Source organism: Gopherus evgoodei, chromosome 22, assembly GCF_007399415.2.
Source record: "Gopherus evgoodei ecotype Sinaloan lineage chromosome 22, rGopEvg1_v1.p, whole genome shotgun sequence".
NCBI classification, from domain to species: Eukaryota; Metazoa; Chordata; order Testudines; family Testudinidae; genus Gopherus; species Gopherus evgoodei.
The window spans coordinates 2,366,615-2,378,921 of NC_044343.1; the positions used below are offsets into that span (position 1 = coordinate 2,366,615).

Consider the following 12,307-nt stretch of genomic DNA (forward strand, 5'->3'; position numbering starts at 1 on the left):
GGAGCCAAGCGAAAGGCTAATAAATAAAGATGTCAAAGACTAGGACGGGTGCCAGTCCTTCGCCCTTGTCTAGAACCCGGTCAGCCAAGAACACCAAACCACTTCACGGTTAGTTGAACAAGCCACACAGGTAGGACAGCATTAGCCTCAATCCACAGCTGGTTTGGCCGAGGCACAAGGCAGTGAAGTCATTAATCCACACTGACCAAACACCTTCAGAGTAGAAATCAGGCCATGCAGCAGCCATGTTTAAAGATGGCGGCTAACAATAGAGAGTGGGTCTCAGGGATGCACTCCTCTGCTTCATAAGATTCAGATTTCTACTCTAGGGGCCTGATTTTCAGAGAAGACAAGCACCTACAGATATCATGGCCTTCAGCTGGAGCTGTGGATGCTCAGCTGCTTCAGAAAATCAGGTCCCAGGTCAATGAGGCTTGAAAATAGCCATTGCTAGCTGGTGGCAGCTGAGACACCTCCATAACAGAAGTCGATGGTTCTACGCCCAGGTCAAAATGGACAAATAGGTTAGGGGGTTGTTATAGAAGTGGATGGGTGAGATTCTGTGGCCTGCATTGTGCAGGAGGTCAGACTAGATGATCATAATGGTCCCTTCTGACCTTAAAATCTATGAGGCTATAAAAATCCATCTCACACAAACCACCATTCTCTTAGCAGAAGCCTCAGCAGAGCGGCCAAGGATTGACTGGGCAACAGAGACCAAAGTGGGGCAGAGGTGAGCTCCAAGATGAGGGAAAAGCACATTGGTGTGAGGTTAGGTACCGGGAAAGCTTGCCATATTGCCCATGCTCTGTGGAATGGGAGACGGCATGCTGTACATGGACCTTCAGCCTCTCTGGCTCTCCAGTCAGCACAGAGCTCACATGCAGATGCACAGCGGGAGAAGAAAAAAAATATCCTTGTTACCCTGTGGTTGATGAAGGGTGACATAACAGAGCCTGTGAATCCTGCAAATGGGGGTTCTGTGTTTAGAAACACACAAGGAAAGGTGAAACTTCTTTTTCTAATGCTTTGGACAGCTCCACTGTAATGTGAAAAGTCGGAGCTTTTAAGACCCCAGGGTGTGTAGTTTTTCTCTTGACTAACTCGCAGGGATCTGTTGTTCAAAGAACATGTTCCATTCCCCCCTCGCCAGTGTGAAGCAAACAGCTAGGAAATTAAATACACCAAGCCAAAACCCAAGACCAACCTGGGGTGTGGGATGGAATCGGATGTCACTCAGCTGGTAAACTTGAGTGCCCCCTCCATGGAAAACAAATGAAAGGAGGTTTGTGCAGCATAGAAAGGAGGGGTCTGTGCATTCAGATGGAGAGCACTGGCAGCCTCTGTGGTAGTAAAGGATTGGGAGCTAAATGCCTCAAGGAGCTCAGCTTTGCAAAAAGCGCTCAGAGACATTTGCAGCTAGATTTTTGGAAGAGTTCAGGACCACTGCTTGGTAACGTCCCACTAAGAAGTTTTTCCCTGGGAAAGGGGCATTAAGACTCAATGGAAATGTCTGTTTTTATTTAAAATTTCTGTTTTCTCATTAAAAAACAAAAAAACTCAAAGCTGAAAATTTCCCAGTCACCAAAAACTGCCTTGTAGAGTTGGTTTGTTTTGTTATGAAAACCTGCAAAAAGAAAAAAATCAAAGAAAATTTTTGACAAAAATGAAAAAAGAAATTGTCATCAAAATTTGTCCATGGTAAAAACTAAATAAAATCATGTCCTGGCCAGCTTGAGAGCTCAACACCCAGTCTGTGAGAAAATATGTCCACTTAGCCGCTCACACTGAGCAATGTTACGTGGCAAGCGATCTCCCTGAGATTCAACGGGTATTTGAGAAGAGCAGTGCTATTCGATGAGAGCATGGCTGGCATGGTCTGATCTCTAAACAGAGGCTGAATGCATCTGAAAATTTTGGCCTTCATTTGCGCCCAATGGGAGGGCTAGGGGGTTCAGCAGGCATCCCTTAAACCCAGGAGGATGGGGAGGACCACCCCCTTGTTATTATTTCAGGCTGGGATTTCTGAAGGATCCTAAGCAATAGAGGGACCCAACTTCCTTTGAAATTCAACAGGATCAGACACCTAATTCCCCTGGACTCCTTGGAAAGTCCCAAACTCAGATTAAAAGAGACCAAGGCTTCAAGTGATGCCTGAACCAATTCAGATGGAATGAGAACCAAACCCGAGACCTGGGTCTCAAACCCAGACTGGACCTTAATCCCTGGAGAAAACTGGCTGCATTGATTTTAAATCATTATTGTCCTTCCTTTCCCTCTTTAATTCCTGCTTCGGGGAGAGGCATTCAAATATCCAGAGGGGCCATTTCCTGTGGAATCTCTGGCCCTTTTGATTCTGAGATTTCAAGCCCAGTTTTGCAGATTCTATACAGTTCAAATGGGTACTTTCCAACAAACACCTTCATGCTTACTTGCATGCTGCCCCTCCCACTTGGGATGGGCTCCTTGTACATAAAATCAGCTCATTACCAGAGCTGGTCAGGATTTTTTTGACACATTTTTTTTTCCATCAGAAAATGCCGATTTGTCAAAACCAAAACTTTTTGCAGAAATGTATTGGTTTTGATGCAAATTTTGTTGGGTCCAGGATGGAATTTCTCTCTCTTGCTCTCTGGCCCAAAGAATCTTTAACTATTTGTATAAAATGAAAACAGGAGAGACTGAGTCTATAGCCTGGGACACTCATCTGGGATGTGGGAGTCAGGACTTGAATCTGAGTCTCCCATGTCCCCAATGAGATGACTGCTCTGACCATCAAGCGATTGGCTGGCGTGGGGTGGGAGATGCTCTGTCTCTGAAAGGGCTAGTTTTTGTTCCAATCACAAAAAGAAGGAATCTCAAAATCTTGACGTTTTTCACAAATTGGAATTCTTGTTTCCAGCCAGCCCTACTCATCCTCCTCCTCCTTTGTCATGATGCCGAAAAAAACTTGTCAAGGGTCAGGCCGCAGACAAAGATGTCTGCCTGTCACCCTGACCAACACACTCTCATTGTTTCCTTGTACTCCCCCGTCAGTCTGTCTCCGACTGTTGTTGCTTGGTTCATATTTAGATTGCACGTTTTGGGAGGCTGGGATGGTCTTTTTGTTCAGGTATTCGTACAGCGCCCGGCACAACGGGATGCTGGTCCAGGACTAGGGCTTGCAGGCACCATGATAACACAAATAATGATGATGATGATGATGAGTTCTCCCAGGTGACATTCACCCCAGACAGAAGGCTGGCACAAGGCCTAGATCCTTTAATTCCCATTGAAACTCATGGCTGGGACTCCCAGAATCCCGCTCCCCCATCCAGGTCCAGCTCCAGTCTCCACAGGCTAAAATCCTGCCCCTACTGCTAATTGGCTGTCATACTGTGGCAGAGAGGGGCCCGAAAGCCAAGATCCCAGAGCCAAATGCCCCCCGATGCAAGAGAAATTGAGCCACTGGACAGAGTCCCCAGAGAGTCGCAGGTGTTTGATGGGAGTTCCTCACTTCTATCACCCATCCAAGGGTTTCCTCTGATTATCATCCATTGCTCTGCACTCCCATCCCCCTCCCAGGTCTTCTCCTGCTCTCCTCAGCCCTTCATCCCAGGAGACTGCTGATGCAACCTGAAGCTCAGGGCTCTGTCTTGTCTGCCCTTTTCCCGCTGCAGAAACCCACCTTCCTTAAGATCACCAGGAACCACGAGGTGTTTGGGCTGCAGCCACTGGCTCTATGTGTCTGGGCAATTCTTGGCGGCTTAGGGATCAGCGGAAGGGACTCATCTAGTGGTAGGTGTGAGTATGTGCGTGGGGTAGGTCAGTAACAATGCAAGAAAAGCTGAGGCTTACCTTCTGCAAGACAGCTGGGGCCTCTAGCGTCCATGTGTGCAGTAGGGTAGCTCCTTCCCTCCCTGGATCCCCCAGACTTTCATCCTTGCCTTGGAGTTATACAGCCAAGCCAGCCAGTCATCAAAAGCCACTCAAAGCATTGCAGGCAGAAGACAATGACATTAATTTCTTCCTGACCAGGCAATTCCTCATAGGTGGGAAAAGTCTAGCCCATCCTAGGCCTGGGGAGGTGTAACCTGTCTCTGTCGAGCCCTCACTGTCTCTACGCAGATCCTGGGTCAGATTGTGTTTGTTTTCTCAAGTTTGCATCGTGACCGTGCGTTGCAGGCACACGCGCATCTAGGCAGTTCTTACGCGCCGTGGTGTAGGTCACATTCCAGCTTAGAGAACAGAACCCTCTCAGCTATGCTAACTTCAAAGCCTGCATGTTCCAATGTTCTTTATTTCCCCTTCTGAACGAGGGATGCTTCTTTCTATCCCTCTTCCCTGGCCGGGATTGGTGCAGAACTGCATCCATCGGAGGTGGCCGTGGTTTGGGTTTCTTCCTCTTCAACAAAAGGCTAAAGAAAAACAAACAAACAAATAAAGAGATGGTTAAACGATGTCCTCGTAGAAGGTGAGAAGTATGCTAGGTCTCTGGACATTATCCAGATAACAGCCCCATTGTGCTGGGCTCTGTACAAACAAAGTCCCTGCCCTGAAGAATTTACAATGTAAAGAGAGTCCTGACCTCCTGAGGCACAGACCCAGTAAGTGACTCACCCCTGGTCACACAAGGAGTCTGCGGCACAGCCAAACACTGAAGCAGGTCTCCCCAGTCCAGCATCTTACCCACAAGCCCATCTCCAAACAACATAATAAATCTGACCTGAAGCTCTGTGTAGCTCCAAGGCTTGTACCTTCCCCCGACAGACGTTGGTCCAACAAAAGATATTAACTGACCCACCTTGTCTCTCACAATGAATATTTGGCATTTACCTAGCACCTCCTCTCCAAAAAGATCCCAAAGGGCTTGTCAGTCCTAGCAAAAGGTATACGTGCCTCAGTTCGCCCACCCCAAAAAACAGTCATTGCCAAGAGACGTGTTTAACAACCTGTGGCAATCCTAGATAATACCTTAGGTCAGGAAGTAAAGAATACTGTATCCAGTTGAAACTACATGTAAATCGGAATTTGGTCAGGACACTGGGATTGACATATGCTCCTGGTCTTGGGGGTGGGGGAGGGGGAAGGTGAAGTAACTTGCCTCAGGTTGCAAGCAGGCCAGTGGCAGAGTCAAGAAGAGAACCCAGGTGTCCTGACTCCTAGGCCAGTGTCTGATCCACTAGATAACCGCTCTGCCTCTCACCTAGTCTTGTATTCCTACTACTGAACTGACATCACACTTTACAGCACCAGGATGCTTCCTTGCAAGGTCTCCTACCCCCACGGGGGGCAGCTGAGCTACAGAAGTGCCATCTTGATACTGCGGACCCTGATTTTGCCCATCAGATCACGATGTCATGCAGATTTTCCCCTGCTCCCACAAGCCTCAGGCAGCCAACCTCCAACCCTGGTCTCCAGTTCCAGAAAAATTAAGAGAGTCACCAAAGCTTTGCAATGAACCCCATCAGGTTCTCTGGGTTAGGCCTTGGGAGAATCAAAAAAAATGCCTGCAGCGTACATTGCCACCTAAAAGTTATACAACAAGCAGCCAAGTGCGTGGGATATGGGGAAATCATGGCAATAGGGAATTATTGGACAAGCATAGACCCTTTCTTGCAAAATCAAAATGGATGGGGAGTCAGATACCTGATGTTCCTTTTCTCAGATCAATGGATCATACTTTGGTTACCCACCCTATTAAATATGTGGCTTTAATTGTTTTGCTAAATCCCATTTGCGTCCGAGGAGGTCTCTAGAATTCCCTTATTTACTCTGCAGCACAATCGGCCAGTGAACGGGGAGAATGCACCCCAAAGTTCTGTGTCTACCGGCCTGTGGTGGACTCTCCTCCCTCCTCCCCAATTCACTCCTTTTATGTAAATAGAAGACTTGAGAGAATAAAACATGAGCTCCCCTGATATCAAAGAGCCTGAGCAGACGTTCTCTGCTCCTGAGCCCGCAGCAAAAGTAGGGGCTGGAATGGAGCAGAAAGGAGCTGATGGGCCTGATTCTGATCTCATTTACACTGGCTCAAATCAAGGGTATAACTCCAATGACACCAAGGGACTTCCACCAGCCTAAGAGTTGAACATGGGAACTGCGCAGCGCAATGCCGAAGTACTGGTAAAATGCTGGGCTGAGGCACTTTTTAAGATCTGGGCCAAATGATTTGCTTTTCTCTAAGTCAGGGGTTCTCAAACTGGGGGGTTGGGACCTGTCAGGGGGTCACGAGGTTCTTACATGGGGGGTCGTGAGCTGTGAGCCTCCACCCCAAACCCCACTTTGCTTCCAGCATTTATAATAGTGTTAAATATATTAAAAAGTATTTTTCATGTATTAGGGGGGACACACTCAGAGGCTTGTTGTGTGAAAGGGGTCACCAGTATAAAAGTTTGAGAACCACTGATCTAGCTCTTTTCCCCTGAGGATCTCAAAGCACTTTACGAAGTCAGTCGCTAAGCCTGACACCCTCCCCAGGTCAGTATAACCATCCTCATTTGATAGAGGGAGAAGCTGAGACACACAGAGGGGAAGTGACTGCGCTAGTTCAGTGCCAGGCCTAGAACCCATGAGTCAGAGAGGCCCAATCCCCCTGCTTAGCTCCTAGAGTATATCGCAGACTCACAGGATGGGAAGAGACCTCAAGAGGTCTGCTAGTCAGCCCTCTGCACTCAAGGCAGGGCTAAATATTATCTACACCATCCGTGACAGGTGTTTGTCCAACCTGCTCTTAAATATCTCCAGAGATGGAGATTCCACAACCTCCCTTGGCAATTTATTCCAGTATTTAACCACCCTGACAGAATTTTTTTCCTAATGTCCAACCTAAACCACCGTTGCTGCAATTTGAGCCCATTGCTTCTTGTCCTGTCCTCAGAGATTAAAGAGAACAATTTCTCTCCCTCCTCCTCATAACAACCTTTTATGTACACCTCTACCCCGATATAACGCAACCCGGTATAACACGAATTCAGACAGAATGTGGTAAAGCAGCGCTCCGGGGGGGCGGGGCTGCGCATTCCAGCGGATCAAAGCAAGTTCAATATAACGCAGTTTCACCTACAGCACGGTAAGATTTTTTGGCTCTCGAGGACAGTGTTATATCGGGGTAGAGGTGTACTTGAAAACTGTTATCTTGTCCCCCCTCAATCTTCCCTTTTTCGGACTAAACAAACTCAGTTTTTTCAATCTGCCCTCACAGGTCATGTTTTCTAGACCTTTAATCGTTTTTGTTGCTCTTCTCTGGACTCTCCAATTTGTCCACATCCTTCTCAAAGCGTGGTGCCCAGAACTGGACAAAATACTCCAGTTGAGGCCTAACCAGCACGGAGTAGAGCAGAATTACTACTTGTGTCTTGCTTACAACACTCCTGCTAATATCATCCCTCTTGGTTTAATCAATATCCTAACTCATCCCCTCCTGCTTCCCCTGGCCAATAGCATCTGCCACAGGTACCAAGAAGGCCGGCCTGTCTGATGGTGATGAGTTTAGAATAACACATGTTGGGACTGCCATGGCCCTTCAGCACGTTCCCTCTAACAGGAAAGGTTTTGCACCTTCCTCTTGCTAGAAGGCTGGAAAAACCAGGCTGCAATGGAATCATATGGGCCTGAAGAAGGCAATTTTTGCTGCCATGTGTTGGTACCGACATGGACAGGTTGCCGAGGGTGGCCAGCGCAGGCTGGAGCAGAGTGGGAGGAGGGAAGGTGGGTGCCGAGAAGATGGAGGACTCAGACACAATGGTCCCATTCACTGAGGCCTAGACATGGACTTCAGCCCTTCCTGATCAGACATAATAGGGGCTTCTCCGCTCGCCACTTGTGTGCATTGTCAGCAGGCAGCCGGTCCACACCCCTCCTTTCCGTCCCCCATTGCATAATGGCACTGCATTGTGTGCTTGGCTGGCCAAGGACTTTGTTTAGGAGAAAAACTGTGTTTGTCTGTCAGGAGAGATCAGGCAAGAAAGAGAGAGGGAGGGGCTGGGTCCCCACGCTACCCCCCTCAGCTCTGGCCTTCTAAGGCTCCAAACCCGGCTATAAATATTCAAAGTGCTGCAGAGGGAAACTCCTCTTTGGGAACGCTCCCCTCCCCGCTGTAAATTACAAGGAGCCAGACAGACAGACCCATCTGAATTCCCGTTCCCCTCTGTCCACATTCCCCAGCAGCCATTGCCAGCCCCCCTGCCAACCTTGGGCAAATGTTACGGCCAGAAGAGACCATCCTGCATAGAAAACAGACGTGCTGAGGGCAGGAGTGTCCACTGCCCTGCTCCTCGCCTAGTCGGCTGCAGCCAGCACAAAGGTGGTGGTGCAGATGGGCAGCGCTCGCGTTCTGATTTCACTGCCCTTCTCACACACTCTGCACTGGCGTGAACGGTGCAGGGCCCTGGACACGGCTACCGGCAGAGTGTCTGTCCTGGAGGCAAATGGCCCTCGGTGTGTATTTACCTCTGTTTCCAGGAAACGCTGAAACAAGCTAAAATGAACTGCCCATGGCACCAAAGCGTGCAGAGAGCCGCTGCCCACCTCAGCGTGATGAGCTGAGAGGATGGGTCGTTAGCGTGTCTGCTCCTACCTGCTTTCTCTCTTCCAGGGGCTGCTGCTGCCTTGCCTTGAGAACCTCATCTGATCCGAGAGACTGACAGGGGATTAAGTCTCCCTGCAACATTGCTCTGATTGTAACAACATCCAGCCTGTGGGGAAAGGCGGGTAAAAAATCCCTCCCTGATAGTCCTAGCAAGAGCCACAAACAGCAGGATTAATGGGAAACAGGCATTAATTTAGATATCCGTAGCTGGGTTCCTTTTATTCCCCCTTCCCCAGCACTTCTCTGAAAGCCTCAACCCGTTAAAAGAAGCAGGAGCCTGGCTTGCTGCCTCCATGCTCCCTTTGCCAGGGCCTGGGGCTTGCCAGCGAGACGCGGCTCCCAGAGCCAGCTGTGGCGTCGCTTAGCCAGGGAAATTCCTGAGCTGGGTGTCTCAGCAGTGGCTGTAGCTGCTCCTGAAGTGGACACGGGCATTGCCTCGGTCTACTCACCTCCCAGGCCCACAGACTTCTCTTGCTGGACCTTCACTCATAGTGAGAACTACTGTACGCCCTTTGCTGTGCTTGTACCAGGCCTGGCACACCAGGGACGTGGCTGGCAAGAGTTCCCGGCACGGCCACCTCTGCAATTCCTCATGCAGAATTGCCAACCTCTTGCCAGGAAGCTACTGGCCCCCATTTCCCATGGCCCCCATTGCCTCTCCCCAGTGGAGTCACTTACATCAGTGCAACGCGGGCGTGAAATGTTCCTGTTGTGATTGGGGCAGTGTGTTACACACACCTTGCACTAGCCTGAATGACTCCATGAGGTGCAGGGCAGAGGGGAGCTGGGCCTTTTGTGCCATCACTTACCCCCCTGTGTGAAGTGCACATAAATGCTACCAAAATTCTCCACTCCCCTGGTACCTCTCTGTGCCCACTCTGCACAGGCGTCACAGATTAGCACAGCAACAAGGCAGGGAAGAATCAGGCCCCAAAGGATCCAGATAAGCAGCCAAGCTTTAGGATGCCTTTCCAAGCTAGACTTTGAGGTGACTCTCTCCTGAAGGGATGTTTCGTCTTTGGAGCCGAGGTTTCACAGCTGGAGCAGGTCAGGAGACAGGCCAGACCCGAACATTGGAGACCAAAGGCCTGCCTAGCGCTCAGCTCCTCCTGCAGTTCAGGTGGCAGCCAGCTGTGCCGTGAATCTGCAGGCCCACAACCTGCTGATGGCCCATGTGACCATGTTCTTAAATTAGTGCGAAGACTCTACTAATTATAGTGGTAGTTGGCTGCTAAGGATGTGGTGGATTCTCTATCACTGGGAGCTTTAAATCTAGCGTGGCTGCTTCATTCTAACAGACGTGCTGGACTCAGCTCCTAGTTAGTGGGTTCCTCACAGGGATCTCAGGACCTGTGTCTGCAGGAGCTAAACTAGATGGTCTTATGGTCTGTCCTGGCCCCCCAGTCTATGAACCAGTGTGCCAGTCAGGACTCTCCTGACAGCACCAGTCAGTGGCATCTGAGAGCAGATTCCCCGGGTTTCTTGTGGCCTTGGGAGTGGCAGGATCAGGGCTTTGCCAACATTGTATGTTTTCCCAGCTGAGCACACAGCCTGTTGGATCCAGTTTGGGCAGTGTGTGTGTGTGTGTCTATCCTTTGGCTCGTAGCATGTAAGGTGTGACTGGAGATGAGCCCTGATCTCCTGGCAAATAGGAAGTGATTAGCTCGTCGGTCAGAAAGGGATGGAGATATTTCTGCAGGGCCCACACTTCTTGGCCAAGAAGCCCCATCTCACTCACTGCTCACACAGCAGCCTGGTAGTCCTGAGGCTCTCTCTGATTTAAGGGCCCAATCTGGTGCCACATCCACTCCTGTCTGATTCAGATCCTTCTGGCGTCAGGCCCAACAGAAGGACAAACTGAACCAGCCTCCTCCTTCCCCACGAACACACTTGCTCCTGCTCAGGGCATGGACTGATGACAACAGCTACCCTGACTCTTGCTCAGAGAACATCTGGAGTATCAGGAGACCCAGAATCCTTCACTCTGGGCCCAACTGGCACTTGTGCAAAGTTAGCGAGGGGGGATTCCAGTTCACACTCCCTTTGCACGAAGTGCCCAGCAGTGAGCAATGGGCCTCAGCCTCCCAGCAAGAGCTGACCTGGGGCAGAACACCTTGTGCCTGCAGAATCCCAGGCTGCGAGGACACACTGCCGTTGGCTGGCTTGCTGCTTTCTCGGAAATGAACAGGGCACAAACAGTACCTGCCCGGAGAAGCGCTGCTTTGTAGGGATGATGCAGACCAAGCTGGGGTCGGGAAAGCTGGGAACTCTGACTGTGCAGCAGTGCTTGGCTGTCTGCTGCTTCTGCTGGGGAGGAGCAAAGCTGTTTCATTATCAGAGACTGGTAGTGCCAATGCTGATGGGGGAGGCTGGGGTGTTACCGCCATGTGCAAACTGGCTCTCACACTTTACACACACAAGGATCCTGCCAGTGCACAGCTAAACTCCAGCTCCTCCAAATTAACCATTGGCAGCTGAGCCCAGCCGGTCACGTCACGTGCATCTCAGTAGCAGAGGGATGCTGTTCCTCCGAGCTGCACACAAACGCAGTGCCTGCCCTTTCCCCCTAGGATTTGATGATGGTGCATTGCCCTCCACTGGGAGCAGCGGCAGCAGCTATGCCAGGGCTGCGTGTAGCTATTCCAGGAGGTGGATATCACACACACAGACAGGAAAACTTCTTCTTCTGCCGCCCCTTCAGAGGTCTAATGGGCCCTGCCTCTTTCTGGATGGACATCTACATTCCCACACACCTGTTCCTGAAATATCAGCGCTCCCTACGGAACCAAGCAGCACGTCCTAGAGCCGGTTCGGAGCAGGATTTCAGACGCTGTTTCATAAGAGGGGGAAAAAAATAGTTAGAGCTGGTCAAAAGACTGTGGTTTCCCATCTGTGAACCATTTCAGAGGAAAATGAAAACTACCAAAAATTGCCGTCGGCAGTTGCTGGTAGGCGGATTAGGTACAAAGGGAACATTTGTTAATTTTTGTAATCTCAGTTGTCAAAACAAGCCAAGCCACCACCATCCCCCAATAAACCTCAGAAAGATGTTCAGTTTTTATGAAAACCTGTTTGTTTGTTTGTTTGTTTGTTTGTTTGTTTGTTTTTAAGAAAAAAATGGAAATTTTCTCCCCAGAATTTCAATGTAGCCTAAAAGCCAATTTTCAACCACCAAAAGGTGACAACATTTTTCTGACCAGCACAGACGCTTCCCCAAACCATACTTGGTCTCCGGAAAAGCCAGCATCAGAGACTGGAAAACATCCCCCATCTCTCTGCCGAACCCAGGAGAATGAGCCTGCTACCAGCTGCTCCAGCTAAGTTTCCCTTCCAGGGGGAGATTTCCCCATTGAAAGTTTGTTAGATTTGTAGCTTTTTATAATGTAGCAAAGGAAGATCTGAGACAGGCGGAGAAAATAACAAGTGATAGGCTTTGCTTGCTCCAAGTGGCAGGGGAAGTGTCTCTGTCAGACACAGGTCTGCATCACATTCCCTAAATCCCAGGACCCCAAAACTTCATGGCATGTTGGAGTCCAGATCTGGATACCCCAAATGCTGGGTAAGTTTGGAATCCATGTTGTGGGCTTTACTGTTATTGGTTATTTGAATTAGCGCCCAGAGGTCCTAGTCACTTTTACGGCCCCATTGCATTAGGTGTTGGACAAACATAATGATAGACGGTTCCTTCCCCTGAGACCACCCAATCTCCAGTCTCCACTTTTTATCTCAAAGCAGAGT

At 49.6% G+C, this 12,307-nt stretch overlaps 1 long non-coding RNA gene across 7 annotated transcripts in view; it reads right to left on the reverse strand.

The window, feature by feature from the left end:
• Window positions 1–12,307, reverse strand: part of LOC115638716 — a 122,050-nt gene that overhangs the window by 41,536 nt on the left and 68,207 nt on the right. For all 7 annotated transcript variants that reach the window (XR_003997511.1, XR_003997508.1, XR_003997507.1 and 4 more), the window contains exon 2: window positions 3,838–4,397. This is a non-coding gene — a long non-coding RNA (uncharacterized LOC115638716). The remainder of the gene's footprint in view (window positions 1–3,837; window positions 4,398–12,307) is intronic.